Raw genomic sequence first — 14,789 nt, forward strand, 5'->3', positions numbered from 1 at the left:
TGCGTTGGCCGGGAATCGAACCCGGGTCAACTGCTTGGAAGGCAGCTATGCTCACCACTATACCACCAACGCTCCGTGGCATATGTTTTTTTTAAAACTCTAGACATCACAATCCTGAGTTCAATGACTATATTGCACCAGTATCAGAGGTATTTTTGGTTTACAGACCAACATGAAAATCAGGAAAAAAGTTCTTGCAACTGCTAAGGAACTGGAGATTGAAACCAATGCAAAAGCTGCGCAGAAAAGGAGAAAGGGAAAGCAGCAGTTCAAATCATTGAAATAAGCATATATTGGCAGCAAGGGAAAAACAGCAGGGTAGAGAAAGAAAACAGCTCCACGAAATTCACAGGAGATTGATAATAGCAGGACAAAAAAAGGGAATAATAACGTTCCAAGCAGGCTCAGAAAGAAGTGCGAGGGTCCCATCTTTCGTTAATGGTCATAACTGTGCATCATTTCCTTTGAAGTGTAGGGTTGATTCTCTGACCATCTGTCTCCCTGACTTTGAGCAGAGACCGATAGTTGAGCAGTCTCTTCCCACCAAAAGCTGGCACAAGCCTGCTGTTTTCCGCTCTGGCAGCGTGGAAACAAGAGAGTGGTCCTCACAAGAAAAAAAATCAATCCATGCTAGCAGAGAATGGTTTCGATCCATCGACCTCTGGGTTATGGGCCCAGCACACTTCCGCTGCGCCACTCTGCTTCTTGTTCAAAATGCTGTGGTTATGCAGATCAGGAGCCTTCAGAGGAGTGGCATGGGATCGCTGGAGCTATTCTGGCAGGGCTCTCACCTCATTTGCCTAAGAATGTCACAAGGCATGCTGGGTGCAGAAAATCTTCGCCTTCCCCTCTCACAGTCAGTCATAGGGGAAAGTCAAGGCCCTCTCAGTCACTAGCCATGTCACGCCTTTGTCAAGACAGAAGCACCCCCACCCGCTCCTTCTCTGTGATCCTGCGCTACCATGCTCAGGTTTTGGCCTTACCTGGGAGCCAGAGGTGCACCCGGTGAGGGCTTGCCCGGTATGAGCGTTCGGGACGTGAGTGGACTTAGGACTGGAAGTTCTGTCCATTCGAAGCAGCCAACCTTCCTGCTGCAGACAGGGGCTGTTCCCTTGGGTTTCTTTCACCTTGCTCTCGGATAAATTTGGTTGTATGCTGCAGTTGCCTGCGATGACTACAAGGTGGCGCTGCTTTCAGGTAAGAGCACAAATATGCAGAAAATGTTGGGGACTTTTGCCACATTTATCGGTGGTGGGTCTCGCACATTTTTTCCAGGGGAGAGATATTGACCTGAAACACTTTTTACTGCAGAGATGCTGCAGTTCTAAAGGCTGGTCGGGCAGAAGGGCTTAGCCGTTTCATTGCCTGCCCCCCTGCAGCCCATTTATTACCAGCAGTTGTGAGTGGTGACTGCTGTTTGTAAAATATAAAAATTTCAGGACATAGAAAGTCGCAGACGGGGCTTTTGTGATGCCTGCCTATGTCTTTGTTTATTATTTATCTAATAGCTGAGTAATCTGGTCAAGATATTTCTCTTTTTTTTAACATATTGCGTTAGAATAGCTACAGCTTGCTTAATGTATAAATATTAGCACTGCGTTGGCCGGGAATCGAACCTGGGTCAACTGCTTGGAAGGCAGCTATGCTCACCACTATACCACCAACGCTCCGTGGCATATGTTTTTTTTTAAACTCTAGACATCACAATCCTGAGTTCACTGACTATATTGCACCAGTATCAGAGGTATTTTTGGTTTACAGACCAACATGAAAATCAGGAAAAAAGTTCTTGCAACTGCTAAGGAACTGGAGATTGAAACCAATGCAAAAGCTGCGCAGAAAAGGAGAAAGGGAAAGCAGCAGTTCAAATCATTGAAATAAGCATATATTGGCAGCAAGGGAAAAACAGCAGGGTAGAGAAAGAAAACAGCTCCACGAAATTCACAGGAGATTGATAATAGCAGGACAAAAAAAGGGAATAATAACGTTCCAAGCAGCCTCAGAAAGAAGTGCGAGGGTCCCATCTTTCGTTAATGGTCATAACTGTGCATCATTTCCTTTGAAGTGTAGGGTTGATTCTCTGACCATCTGTCTCCCTGACTTTGAGCAGAGACCGATAGTTGAGCAGTCTCTTCCCACAAAAAGCTGGCACAGCTGACGGTCAACTGCTTGGAAGGCAGCTATGCTCACCACTATACCACCAACGCTCCGTGGCATATGTTTTTTTTAAACTCTAGACATCACAACCCTGAGTTCAATGACTATATTGCACCAGTATCAGAGGTATTTTTGGTTTACAGACCAACATGAAAATCAGGAAAAAAGTTCTTGCAACTGCTAAGGAACTGGAGATTGAAACCAATGCAAAAGCCGCGCAGAAAAGGAGAAAGGGAAAGCAGCAGTTCAAATCATTGAAATAAGCATATATTGGCAGCAAGGGAAAAACAGCAGGGTAGAGAAAGAAAACAGCTCCACGAAATTCACAGGAGATTGATAATAGCAGGACAAAAAAAGGGAATAATAACGTTCCAAGCAGGCTCAGAAAGAAGTGCGAGGGTCCCATCTTTCTTTAATGGTCATAACTGTGCATCATTTCCTTTGAAGTGTAGGGTTGATTCTCTGACCATCTGTCTCCCTGACTTTGAGCAGAGACCGATAGTTGAGCAGTCTCTTCCCACAAAAAGCTGGCACAAGCCTGCTGTTTTCCGCTCTGGCAGCGTGGAAACGAGAGAGTGGTCCTCACAAGAAAAAAAATCAATCCATGCTAGCAGAGGATGGTTTCGATCCATCGACCTCTGGGTTATGGGCCCATCACGCTTCCGCTGCGCCACTCTGCTTCCTGTTCAAAATGCTGTGGTTATGCAGATCAGGAGCCTTCAGAGGAGTGGCATGGGATCGCTGGAGCTATTCTGGCAGGGCTCTCACCTCATTTGCCTAAGAATGTCACAAGGCATGCTGGGTGCAGAAAATCTTCGCCTTCCCCTCTCACAGTCAGTCATAGGGGAAAGTCAAGGCCCTCTCAGTCACTAGCCATGTCACGCCTTTGTCAAGACAGAAGCACCCCCACCCGCTCCTTCTCTGTGATCCTGCGCTACCATGCTCAGGTTTTGGCCTTACCTGGGAGCCAGAGGTGCACCCGGTGAGGGCTTGCCCGGTATGAGCGTTCGGGACGTGAGTGGACTTAGGACTGGAAGTTCTGTCCATTCGAAGCAGCCAACCTTCCTGCTGCAGACAGGGGCTGTTCCCTTGGGTTTCTTTCACCTTGCTCTCGGATAAATTTGGTTGTATGCTGCAGTTGCCTGCGATGACTACAAGGTGGCGCTGCTTTCAGGTAAGAGCACAAATATGCAGAAAATGTTGGGGACTTTTGCCACATTTATCGGTGGTGGGTCTCGCACATTTTTTCCAGGGGAGAGATATTGACCTGAAACACTTTTTACTGCAGAGATGCTGCAGTTCTAAAGGCTGGTCGGGCAGAAGGGCTTAGCCGTTTCATTGCCTGCCCCCCTGCAGCCCATTTATTACCAGCAGTTGTGAGTGGTGACTGCTGTTTGTAAAATATAAAAATTTCAGGACATAGAAAGTCGCAGACGGGGCTTTTGGGATGCCTGCCTATGTCTTTGTTTATTATTTATCTAATAGCTGAGTAATCTGGTCAAGATATTTCTCTTTTTTTTAACATATTGCGTTAGGATAGCTACAGCTTGCTTAAAGTATAAATATTAGCACTACGTTGGCCGGGAATCGAACCCGGGTCAACTGCTTGGAAGGCAGCTATGCTCACCACTATACCACCAACGCTCCGTGGCATATGTTTTTTTTAAACTCTAGACATCACAACCCTGAGTTCAATGACTATATTGCACCAGTATCAGAGGTATTTTTGGTGTACAGACCAACATGAAAATCAGGAAAAAAGTTCTTGCAACTGCTAAGGAACTGGAGATTGAAACCAATGCAAAAGCTGCGCAGAAAAGGAGAAAGGGAAAGCAGCAGTTCAAATCATTGAAATAAGCATATATTGGCAGCAAGGGAAAAACAGCAGGGTAGAGAAAGAAAACAGCTTCACGAAATTCACAGGAGATTGATAATAGAAGGACAAAAAAAGGGAATAATAACGTTCCAAGCAGGCTCAGAAAGAAGTGCGAGGGTCCCATCTTTCGTTAATGGTCATAACTGTGCATCATTTCCTTTGAAGTGTAGGGTTGATTCTCTGACCATCTGTCTCCCTGACTTTGAGCAGAGACCGATAGTTGAGCAGTCTCTTCCCACAAAAAGCTGGCACAAGCCTGCTGTTTTCCGCTCTGGCAGCGTGGAAACGAGAGAGTGGTCCTCACAAGAAAAAAAATCAATCCATGCTAGCAGAGGATGGTTTCGATCCATTGACCTCTGGGTTATGGGCCCAGCACACTTCCGCTGCGCCACTCTGCTTCCTGTTCAAAATGCTGTGGTTATGCAGATCAGGAGCCTTCAGAGGAGTGGCATGGGATCGCTGGAGCTATTCTGGCAGGGCTCTCACCTCATTTGCCTAAGAATGTCACAAGGCATGCTGGGTGCAGAAAATCTTCGCCTTCCCCTCTCACAGTCAGTCATAGGGGAAAGTCAAGGCCCTCTCAGTCACTAGCCATGTCACGCCTTTGTCAAGACAGAAGCACCCCCACCCTCTCCTTCTCTGTGATCCTGCGCTACCATGCTCAGGTTTTGGCCTTACCTGGGAGCCAGAGGTGCACCCGGTGAGGGCTTGCCCGGTATGAGCGTTCGGGACGTGAGTGGACTTAGGACTGGAAGTTCTGTCCATTCGAAGCAGCCAACCTTCCTGCTGCAGACAGGGGCTGTTCCCTTGGGTTTCTTTCACCTTGCTCTCGGATAAATTTGGTTGTATGCTGCAGTTGCCTGCGATGACTACAAGGTGGCGCTGCTTTCAGGTAAGAGCACAAATATGCAGAAAATGTTGGGGACTTTTGCCACATTTATCGGTGGTGGGTCTCGCACATTTTTTCCAGGGGAGAGATATTGACCTGAAACACTTTTTACTGCAGAGATGCTGCAGTTCTAAAGGCTGGTCGGGCAGAAGGGCTTAGCCGTTTCATTGCCTGCCCCCCTGCAGCCCATTTATTACCAGCAGTTGTGAGTGGTGACTGCTGTTTGTAAAATATACAAATTTCAGGACATAGAAAGTCGCAGACGGGGCTTTTGTGAAGCCTGCCTATATCTTTGTTTATTATTTATCTAATAGCTGAGTAATCTGGTCAAGATATTTCTCTTTTTTTTTAACATATTGCGTTAGAATAGCTACAGCTTGCTTAATGTATAAATATTAGCACTGCGTTGGCCGGGAATCGAACCCGGGTCAACTGCTTGGAAGGCAGCTATGCTCACCACTATACCACCAACGCTCCGTGGCATATGTTTTTTTTAAAACTCTAGACATCACAATCCTGAGTTCAATGACTATATTGCACCAGTATCAGAGGTATTTTTGGTTTACAGACCAACATGAAAATCAGGAAAAAAGTTCTTGCAACTGCTAAGGAACTGGAGATTGAAACCAATGCAAAAGCTGCGCAGAAAAGGAGAAAGGGAAAGCAGCAGTTCAAATCATTGAAATAAGCATATATTGGCAGCAAGGGAAAAACAGCAGGGTAGAGAAAGAAAACAGCTCCACGAAATTCACAGGAGATTGATAATAGCAGGACAAAAAAAGGGAATAATAACGTTCCAAGCAGGCTCAGAAAGAAGTGCGAGGGTCCCATCTTTCGTTAATGGTCATAACTGTGCATCATTTCCTTTGAAGTGTAGGGTTGATTCTCTGACCATCTGTCTCCCTGACTTTGAGCAGAGACCGATAGTTGAGCAGTCTCTTCCCACCAAAAGCTGGCACAAGCCTGCTGTTTTCCGCTCTGGCAGCGTGGAAACAAGAGAGTGGTCCTCACAAGAAAAAAAATCAATCCATGCTAGCAGAGAATGGTTTCGATCCATCGACCTCTGGGTTATGGGCCCAGCACACTTCCGCTGCGCCACTCTGCTTCTTGTTCAAAATGCTGTGGTTATGCAGATCAGGAGCCTTCAGAGGAGTGGCATGGGATCGCTGGAGCTATTCTGGCAGGGCTCTCACCTCATTTGCCTAAGAATGTCATAAGGCATGCTGGGTGCAGAAAATCTTCGCCTTCCCCTCTCACAGTCAGTCATAGGGGAAAGTCAAGGCCCTCTCAGTCACTAGCCATGTCACGCCTTTGTCAAGACAGAAGCACCCCCACCCGCTCCTTCTCTGTGATCCTGCGCTACCATGCTCAGGTTTTGGCCTTACCTGGGAGCCAGAGGTGCACCCGGTGAGGGCTTGCCCGGTATGAGCGTTCGGGACGTGAGTGGACTTAGGACTGGAAGTTCTGTCCATTCGAAGCAGCCAACCTTCCTGCTGCAGACAGGGGCTGTTCCCTTGGGTTTCTTTCACCTTGCTCTCGGATAAATTTGGTTGTATGCTGCAGTTGCCTGCGATGACTACAAGGTGGCGCTGCTTTCAGGTAAGAGCACAAATATGCAGAAAATGTTGGGGACTTTTGCCACATTTATCGGTGGTGGGTCTCGCACATTTTTTCCAGGGGAGAGATATTGACCTGAAACACTTTTTACTGCAGAGATGCTGCAGTTCTAAAGGCTGGTCGGGCAGAAGGGCTTAGCCGTTTCATTGCCTGCCCCCCTGCAGCCCATTTATTACCAGCAGTTGTGAGTGGTGACTGCTGTTTGTAAAATATAAAAATTTCAGGACATAGAAAGTCGCAGACGGGGCTTTTGTGATGCCTGCCTATGTCTTTGTTTATTATTTATCTAATAGCTGAGTAATCTGGTCAAGATATTTCTCTTTTTTTTAACATATTGCGTTAGAATAGCTACAGCTTGCTTAATGTATAAATATTAGCACTGCGTTGGCCGGGAATCGAACCTGGGTCAACTGCTTGGAAGGCAGCTATGCTCACCACTATACCACCAACGCTCCGTGGCATATGTTTTTTTTTAAACTCTAGACATCACAATCCTGAGTTCACTGACTATATTGCACCAGTATCAGAGGTATTTTTGGTTTACAGACCAACATGAAAATCAGGAAAAAAGTTCTTGCAACTGCTAAGGAACTGGAGATTGAAACCAATGCAAAAGCTGCGCAGAAAAGGAGAAAGGGAAAGCAGCAGTTCAAATCATTGAAATAAGCATATATTGGCAGCAAGGGAAAAACAGCAGGGTAGAGAAAGAAAACAGCTCCACGAAATTCACAGGAGATTGATAATAGCAGGACAAAAAAAGGGAATAATAACGTTCCAAGCAGCCTCAGAAAGAAGTGCGAGGGTCCCATCTTTCGTTAATGGTCATAACTGTGCATCATTTCCTTTGAAGTGTAGGGTTGATTCTCTGACCATCTGTCTCCCTGACTTTGAGCAGAGACCGATAGTTGAGCAGTCTCTTCCCACAAAAAGCTGGCACAGCTGACGGTCAACTGCTTGGAAGGCAGCTATGCTCACCACTATACCACCAACGCTCCGTGGCATATGTTTTTTTTAAACTCTAGACATCACAACCCTGAGTTCAATGACTATATTGCACCAGTATCAGAGGTATTTTTGGTTTACAGACCAACATGAAAATCAGGAAAAAAGTTCTTGCAACTGCTAAGGAACTGGAGATTGAAACCAATGCAAAAGCCGCGCAGAAAAGGAGAAAGGGAAAGCAGCAGTTCAAATCATTGAAATAAGCATATATTGGCAGCAAGGGAAAAACAGCAGGGTAGAGAAAGAAAACAGCTCCACGAAATTCACAGGAGATTGATAATAGCAGGACAAAAAAAGGGAATAATAACGTTCCAAGCAGGCTCAGAAAGAAGTGCGAGGGTCCCATCTTTCTTTAATGGTCATAACTGTGCATCATTTCCTTTGAAGTGTAGGGTTGATTCTCTGACCATCTGTCTCCCTGACTTTGAGCAGAGACCGATAGTTGAGCAGTCTCTTCCCACAAAAAGCTGGCACAAGCCTGCTGTTTTCCGCTCTGGCAGCGTGGAAACGAGAGAGTGGTCCTCACAAGAAAAAAAATCAATCCATGCTAGCAGAGGATGGTTTCGATCCATCGACCTCTGGGTTATGGGCCCATCACGCTTCCGCTGCGCCACTCTGCTTCCTGTTCAAAATGCTGTGGTTATGCAGATCAGGAGCCTTCAGAGGAGTGGCATGGGATCGCTGGAGCTATTCTGGCAGGGCTCTCACCTCATTTGCCTAAGAATGTCACAAGGCATGCTGGGTGCAGAAAATCTTCGCCTTCCCCTCTCACAGTCAGTCATAGGGGAAAGTCAAGGCCCTCTCAGTCACTAGCCATGTCACGCCTTTGTCAAGACAGAAGCACCCCCACCCGCTCCTTCTCTGTGATCCTGCGCTACCATGCTCAGGTTTTGGCCTTACCTGGGAGCCAGAGGTGCACCCGGTGAGGGCTTGCCCGGTATGAGCGTTTGGGAGCGTTCGGGACGTGAGTGGACTTAGGACTGGAAGTTCTGTCCATTCAAAGCAGCCAACCTTCCTGCTGCAGACAGGGGCTGTTCCCTTGGGTTTTTTTCACCTTGCTCTCGGATAAATTTGGTTGTATGCTGCAGTTGCCTGCGATGACTACAAGGTGGCGCTGCTTTCAGGTAAGAGCACAAATATGCAGAAAATGTTGGGGACTTTTGCCACATTTATCGGTGGTGGGTCTCGCACATTTTTTCCAGGGGAGAGATATTGACCTGAAACACTTTTTACTGCAGAGATGCTGCAGTTCTAAAGGCTGGTCGGGCAGAAGGGCTTAGCCGTTTCATTGCCTGCCCCCCTGCAGCCCATTTATTACCAGCAGTTGTGAGTGGTGACTGCTGTTTGTAAAATATAAAAATTTCAGGACATAGAAAGTCGCAGACAGGGCTTTTGGGATGCCTGCCTATGTCTTTGTTTATTATTTATCTAATAGCTGAGTAATCTGGTCAAGATATTTCTCTTTTTTTTAACATATTGCGTTAGAATAGCTACAGCTTGCTTAATGTATAAATATTAGCACTGCGTTGGCCGGGAATCAAACCCGGGTCAACTGCTTGGAAGGCAGCTATGCTCACCACTATACCACCAACGCTCCATGGCATATGTTTTTTTTAAACTCTAGACATCACAACCCTGAGTTCAATGACTATATTGCACCAGTATCAGAGGTATTTTTGGTTTACAGACCAACATGAAAATCAGGAAAAAAGTTCTTGCAACTGCTAAGGAACTGGAGATTGAAACCAATGCAAAAGCTGCGCAGAAAAGGAGAAAGGGAAAGCAGCAGTTCAAATCATTGAAATAAGCATATATTGGCAGCAAGGGAAAAACAGCAGGGTAGAGAAAGAAAACAGCTCCACGAAATTCACAGGAGATTGATAATAGCAGGACAAAAAAAGGGAATAATAACGTTCCAAGCAGCCTCAGAAAGAAGTGCGAGGGTCCCATCTTTCGTTAATGGTCATAACTGTGCATCATTTCCTTTGAAGTGTAGGGTTGATTCTCTGACCATCTGTCTCCCTGACTTTGAGCAGAGACCGATAGTTGAGCAGTCTCTTCCCACAAAAAGCTGGCACAAGCCTGCTGTTTTCCGCTCTGGCAGCGTGGAAACGAGAGAGTGGTCCTCACAAGAAAAAAAATCAATCCATGCTAGCAGAGGATGGTTTCGATCCATCGACCTCTGGGTTATGGGCCCAGCACGCTTCCGCTGCGCCACTCTGCTTCCTGCTCAAAATGCTGTGGTTATGCAGATCAGGAGCCTTCAGAGGAGTGGCATGGGATTGCTGGAGCTATTCTGGCAGGGCTCTCACCTCATTTGCCTAAGAATGTCACAAGGCATGCTGGGTGCAGAAAATCTTCGCCTTCCCCTCTCACAGTCAGTCATAGGGGAAAGTCAAGGCCCTCTCAGTCACTAGCCATGTCACGCCTTTGTCAAGACAGAAGCACCCCCACCCGCTCCTTCTCTGTGATCCTGCGCTACAATGCTCAGGTTTTGGCCTTACCTGGGAGCCAGAGGTGCACCCGGTGAGGGATTGCCCGGTATGAGCGTTTGGGAGCGTGAGTGGACTTAGGACTGGAAGTTCTGTCCAATCGAAGCAGCCAACCTTCCTGCTGCAGACAGAGGCTGTCCCCTTGGGTTTCTTTCACCTTGCTCTCGGATAAATTTGGTTGTATGCTGCAGTTCCCTGCGATGACTACAAGGTGGCGCTGCTTTCAGGTAAGAGCACAAATATGCAGAAAATGTTGGGGACTTTTGCCACATTTATCGGTGGTGGGTCTCGCACATTTTTTCCAGGGGAGAGATATTGACCTGAAACACTTTTTACTGCAGAGATGCTGCAGTTCTAAAGGCTGGTCGGGCAGAAGGGCTTAGCCGTTTCATTGCCTGCCCCCCTGCAGCCCATTTATTACCAGCAGTTGTGAGTGGTGACTGCTGTTTGTAAAATATACAAATTTCAGGACATAGAAAGTCGCAGACGGGGCTTTTGGGATGCCTGCCTATGTCTTTGTTTATTATTTATCTAATAGCTGAGTAATCTGGTCAAGATATTTCTCTTTTTTTTAACATATTGCGTTAGAATAGCTACAGCTTGCTTAATGTATAAATATTAGCACTGCGTTGGCCGGGAATCGAACCCGGGTCAACTGCTTGGAAGGCAGCTATGCTCACCACTATACCACCAACGCTCCATGGCATATGTTTTTTTTAAACTCTAGACATCACAACCCTGAGTTCAATGACTATATTGCACCAGTATCAGAGGTATTTTTGGTTTACAGACCAACATGAAAATCAGGAAAAAAGTTCTTGCAACTGCTAAGGAACTGGAGATTGAAACCAATGCAAAAGCTGCGCAGAAAAGGAGAAAGGGAAAGCAGCAGTTCAAATCATTGAAATAAGCATATATTGGCAGCAAGGGAAAAACAGCAGGGTAGAGAAAGAAAACAGCTCCACGAAATTCACAGGAGATTGATAATAGCAGGACAAAAAAAGGGAATAATAACGTTCCAAGCAGGCTCAGAAAGAAGTGCGAGGGTCCCATCTTTCGTTAATGGTCATAACTGTGCATCATTTCCTTTGAAGTGTAGGGTTGATTCTCTGACCATCTGTCTCCCTGACTTTGAGCAGAGACCGATAGTTGAGCAGTCTCTTCCCACAAAAAGCTGGCACAAGCCTGCTGTTTTCCGCTCTGGCAGCGTGGAAACGAGAGAGTGGTCCTCACAAGAAAAAAAATCAATCCATGCTAGCAGAGGATGCTTTCGATCCATTGACCTCTGGGTTATGGGCCCAGCACACTTCCGCTGCGCCACTCTGCTTCCTGTTCAAAATGCTGTGGTTATGCAGATCAGGAGCCTTCAGAGGAGTGGCATGGGATCGCTGGAGCTATTCTGGCAGGGCTCTCACCTCATTTGCCTAAGAATGTCACAAGGCATGCTGGGTGCAGAAAATCTTCGCCTTCCCCTCTCACAGTCAGTCATAGGGGAAAGTCAAGGCCCTCTCAGTCACTAGCCATGTCACGCCTTTGTCAAGACAGAAGCACCCCCACCCTCTCCTTCTCTGTGATCCTGCGCTACCATGCTCAGGTTTTGGCCTTACCTGGGAGCCAGAGGTGCACCCGGTGAGGGCTTGCCCGGTATGAGCGTTCGGGACGTGAGTGTACTTAGGACTGGAAGTTCTGTCCATTCGAAGCAGCCAACCTTCCTGCTGCAGACAGGGGCTGTTCCCTTGGGTTTCTTTCACCTTGCTCTCGGATAAATTTGGTTGTATGTTGCAGTTGCCTGCGATGACTACAAGGTGGCGCTGCTTTCAGGATAAGAGCACAAATATGCAGAAAATGTTGTGGACTTTTGCCACATTTATCGGTGGTGGGTCTCGCTCATTTTTTCCAGGGGAGAGATATTGACCTGAAACACTTTTTACTGCAGAGATGCTGCAGTTCTAAAGGCTGGTCGGGCAGAAGGGGTTAGCCGTTTCATTGCCTGCCCCCCTGCAGCCCATTTATTACCAGCAGTTGTGAGTGGTGACTGCTGTTTGTAAAATATACAAATTTCAGGACATAGAAAGTCGCAGACGGGGCTTTTGTGATGCCTGCCTATATCTTTGTTTATTATTTATCTAATAGCTGAGTAATCTGGTCAAGATATTTCTCTTTTTTTTTAACATATTGCGTTAGAATAGCTACAGCTTGCTTAATGTATAAATATTAGCACTGCGTTGGCCGGGAATCGAACCCGGGTCAACTGCTTGGAAGGCAGCTATGCTCACCACTATACCACCAACGCTCCGTGGCATATGTTTTTTTTAAAACTCTAGACATCACAATCCTGAGTTCAATGACTATATTGCACCAGTATCAGAGGTATTTTTGGTTTACAGACCAACATGAAAATCAGGAAAAAAGTTCTTGCAACTGCTAAGGAACTGGAGATTGAAACCAATGCAAAAGCTGCGCAGAAAAGGAGAAAGGGAAAGCAGCAGTTCAAATCATTGAAATAAGCATATATTGGCAGCAAGGGAAAAACAGCAGGGTAGAGAAAGAAAACAGCTCCACGAAATTCACAGGAGATTGATAATAGCAGGACAAAAAAAGGGAATAATAACGTTCCAAGCAGGCTCAGAAAGAAGTGCGAGGGTCCCATCTTTCGTTAATGGTCATAACTGTGCATCATTTCCTTTGAAGTGTAGGGTTGATTCTCTGACCATCTGTCTCCCTGACTTTGAGCAGAGACCGATAGTTGAGCAGTCTCTTCCCACAAAAAGCTGGCACAAGCCTGCTTTTTTCCGCTCTGGCAGCGTGGAAACGAGAGAGTGGTCCTCACAAGAAATAAAATCAATCCATGCTAGCAGAGGATGGTTTCGATCCATCGACCTCTGGGTTATGGGCCCAGCACGCTTCCGCTGCGCCACTCTGCTTCCTGCTCAAAACGCTGTGGTTATGCAGATCAGGAGCCTCTAGAGGAGTGGCATGGGATCGCTGGAGCTATTCTGGCAGGGCTCTCACCTCATTTGCCTAAGAATGTCACAAGGCATGCTGGGTGCAGAAAATCTTCGCCTTCCCCTCTCACAGTCAGTCATAGGCGAAAGTCAAGGCCCTCTCAGTCACTAGCCATGTCATGCCTTTGTCAAGACAGAAGCACCCCCACCGCTCCTTCTCTGTGATCCTGCGCTACCATGCTCAGGTTTTGGCCTTACCTGGGAGCCAGAGGTGCACCAGGTGAGTGCTTGCCTGGTATGAGCGTTCGGGACGTGAGTGGACTTAGGACTGGAAGTTCTGTCCATTCGAAGCAGCCAACCTTCCTGCTGCAGACAGGGGCTGTTCCCTTGGGTTTCTTTCACTTTGCTCTCGGATAAATTTGGTTGTATGCTGCAGTTGCCTGCCATGACTACAAGGTGGCGCTGCTTTCAGGTAAGAGCACAAATATGCAGAAAATGTTGGGGACTTTTGCCACATTTATCGGTGGTGGGTCTCGCACATTTTTTCCAGGGGAGAGATATTGACAAGAAACACTTTTTACTGCAGAGATGCTGCAGTTCTAAAGGCTGGTCGGGCAGAAGGGCTTAGCCGTTTCATTGCCTGCCCCCCTGCAGCCCATTTATTACCAGCAGTTGTGAGTGGTGACTGCTGTTTGTAAAATATACAAATTTCAGGACATAGAAAGTCGCAGACGGGGCTTTTGTGATGCCTGCCTATGTCTTTGTTTATTATTTATCTAATAGCTGAGTAATCTGGTCAAGATATTTCTCTTTTTTTTTAACATATTGCGTTAGAATAGCTACAGCTTGCTTAATGTATAAATATTAGCACTGCGTTGGCCGGGAATCGAACCCGGGTCAACTGCTTGGAAGGCAGCTATGCTCACCACTATACCACCAACGCTCCGTGGCATATGTTTTTTTTAAAACTCTAGACATCACAATCCTGAGTTCAATGACTATATTGCACCAGTATCAGAGGTATTTTTGGTTTACAGACCAACATGAAAATCAGGAAAAAAGTTCTTGCAACTGCTAAGGAACTGGAGATTGAAACCAATGCAAAAGCTGCGCAGAAAAGGAGAAAGGGAAAGCAGAAGTTCAAATCATTGAAATAAGCATATATTGGCAGCAAGGGAAAAACAGCAGGGTAGAGAAAGAAAACAGCTCCACGAAATTCACAGGAGATTGATAATAGCAGGACAAAAAAAGGGAATAATAACGTTCCAAGCAGCCTCAGAAAGAAGTGCGAGGGTCCCATCTTTCGTTAATGGTCATAACTGTGCATCATTTCCTTTGAAGTGTAGGGTTGATTCTCTGACCATCTGTCTCCCTGACTTTGAGCAGAGACCGATAGTTGAGCAGTCTCTTCCCACAAAAAGCTGGCACAAGCCTGCTTTTTTCCGCTCTGGCAGCGTGGAAACGAGAGAGTGGTCCTCACAAGAAAAAAAATCAATCCATGCTAGCAGAGGATGGTTTCGATCCATCGACCTCTGGGTTATGGGCCCAGCACGCTTCTGCTGCGCCACTCTGCTTCCTGCTCAAAATGCTGTGGTTATGCAGATCAGGAGCCTCTAGAGGAGTGGCATGGGATCGCTGGAGCTATTCTGGCAGGGCTCTCACCTCATTTGCCTAAGAATGTCACAAGGCATGCTGGGTGCAGAAAATCTTCGCCTTCCCCTCTCACAGTCAGTCATAGGCGAAAGTCAAGGCCCTCTCAGTCACTAGCCATGTCACGCCTTTGTCAAGACAGAAGCACCCCCACCGCTCCT

The 14,789-nt window shown here is 46.7% G+C and overlaps 6 non-coding genes across 6 annotated transcripts; all 6 read right to left on the reverse strand.

The window, feature by feature from the left end:
* On the reverse strand, nt 1–72 carry TRNAG-UCC (transfer RNA glycine (anticodon UCC)). The gene has a single exon. It is a non-coding gene; the product is annotated as a tRNA-Gly (tRNA).
* Nucleotides 73–3,729: 3,657 nt separating this feature from the next.
* On the reverse strand, nt 3,730–3,801 carry TRNAG-UCC (transfer RNA glycine (anticodon UCC)). The gene has a single exon. It is a non-coding gene; the product is annotated as a tRNA-Gly (tRNA).
* Nucleotides 3,802–5,324: 1,523 nt separating this feature from the next.
* On the reverse strand, nt 5,325–5,396 carry TRNAG-UCC (transfer RNA glycine (anticodon UCC)). The gene has a single exon. It is a non-coding gene; the product is annotated as a tRNA-Gly (tRNA).
* A 5,262-nt stretch (nt 5,397–10,658) lies between these two features.
* Nucleotides 10,659–10,730, reverse strand: TRNAG-UCC (transfer RNA glycine (anticodon UCC)). Its single transcript has one exon. It is a non-coding gene; the product is annotated as a tRNA-Gly (tRNA).
* A 1,524-nt stretch (nt 10,731–12,254) lies between these two features.
* TRNAG-UCC (transfer RNA glycine (anticodon UCC)) lies at nt 12,255–12,326 on the reverse strand. Its single transcript has one exon. It is a non-coding gene; the product is annotated as a tRNA-Gly (tRNA).
* Nucleotides 12,327–13,849: 1,523 nt separating this feature from the next.
* On the reverse strand, nt 13,850–13,921 carry TRNAG-UCC (transfer RNA glycine (anticodon UCC)). Its single transcript has one exon. It is a non-coding gene; the product is annotated as a tRNA-Gly (tRNA).
* Nucleotides 13,922–14,789: the final 868 nt, after the last annotated feature.

This window comes from Pleurodeles waltl, unplaced genomic scaffold (assembly GCF_031143425.1).
Source record: "Pleurodeles waltl isolate 20211129_DDA unplaced genomic scaffold, aPleWal1.hap1.20221129 scaffold_69, whole genome shotgun sequence".
NCBI lineage: Eukaryota > Metazoa > Chordata > Amphibia > Caudata > Salamandridae > Pleurodeles > Pleurodeles waltl.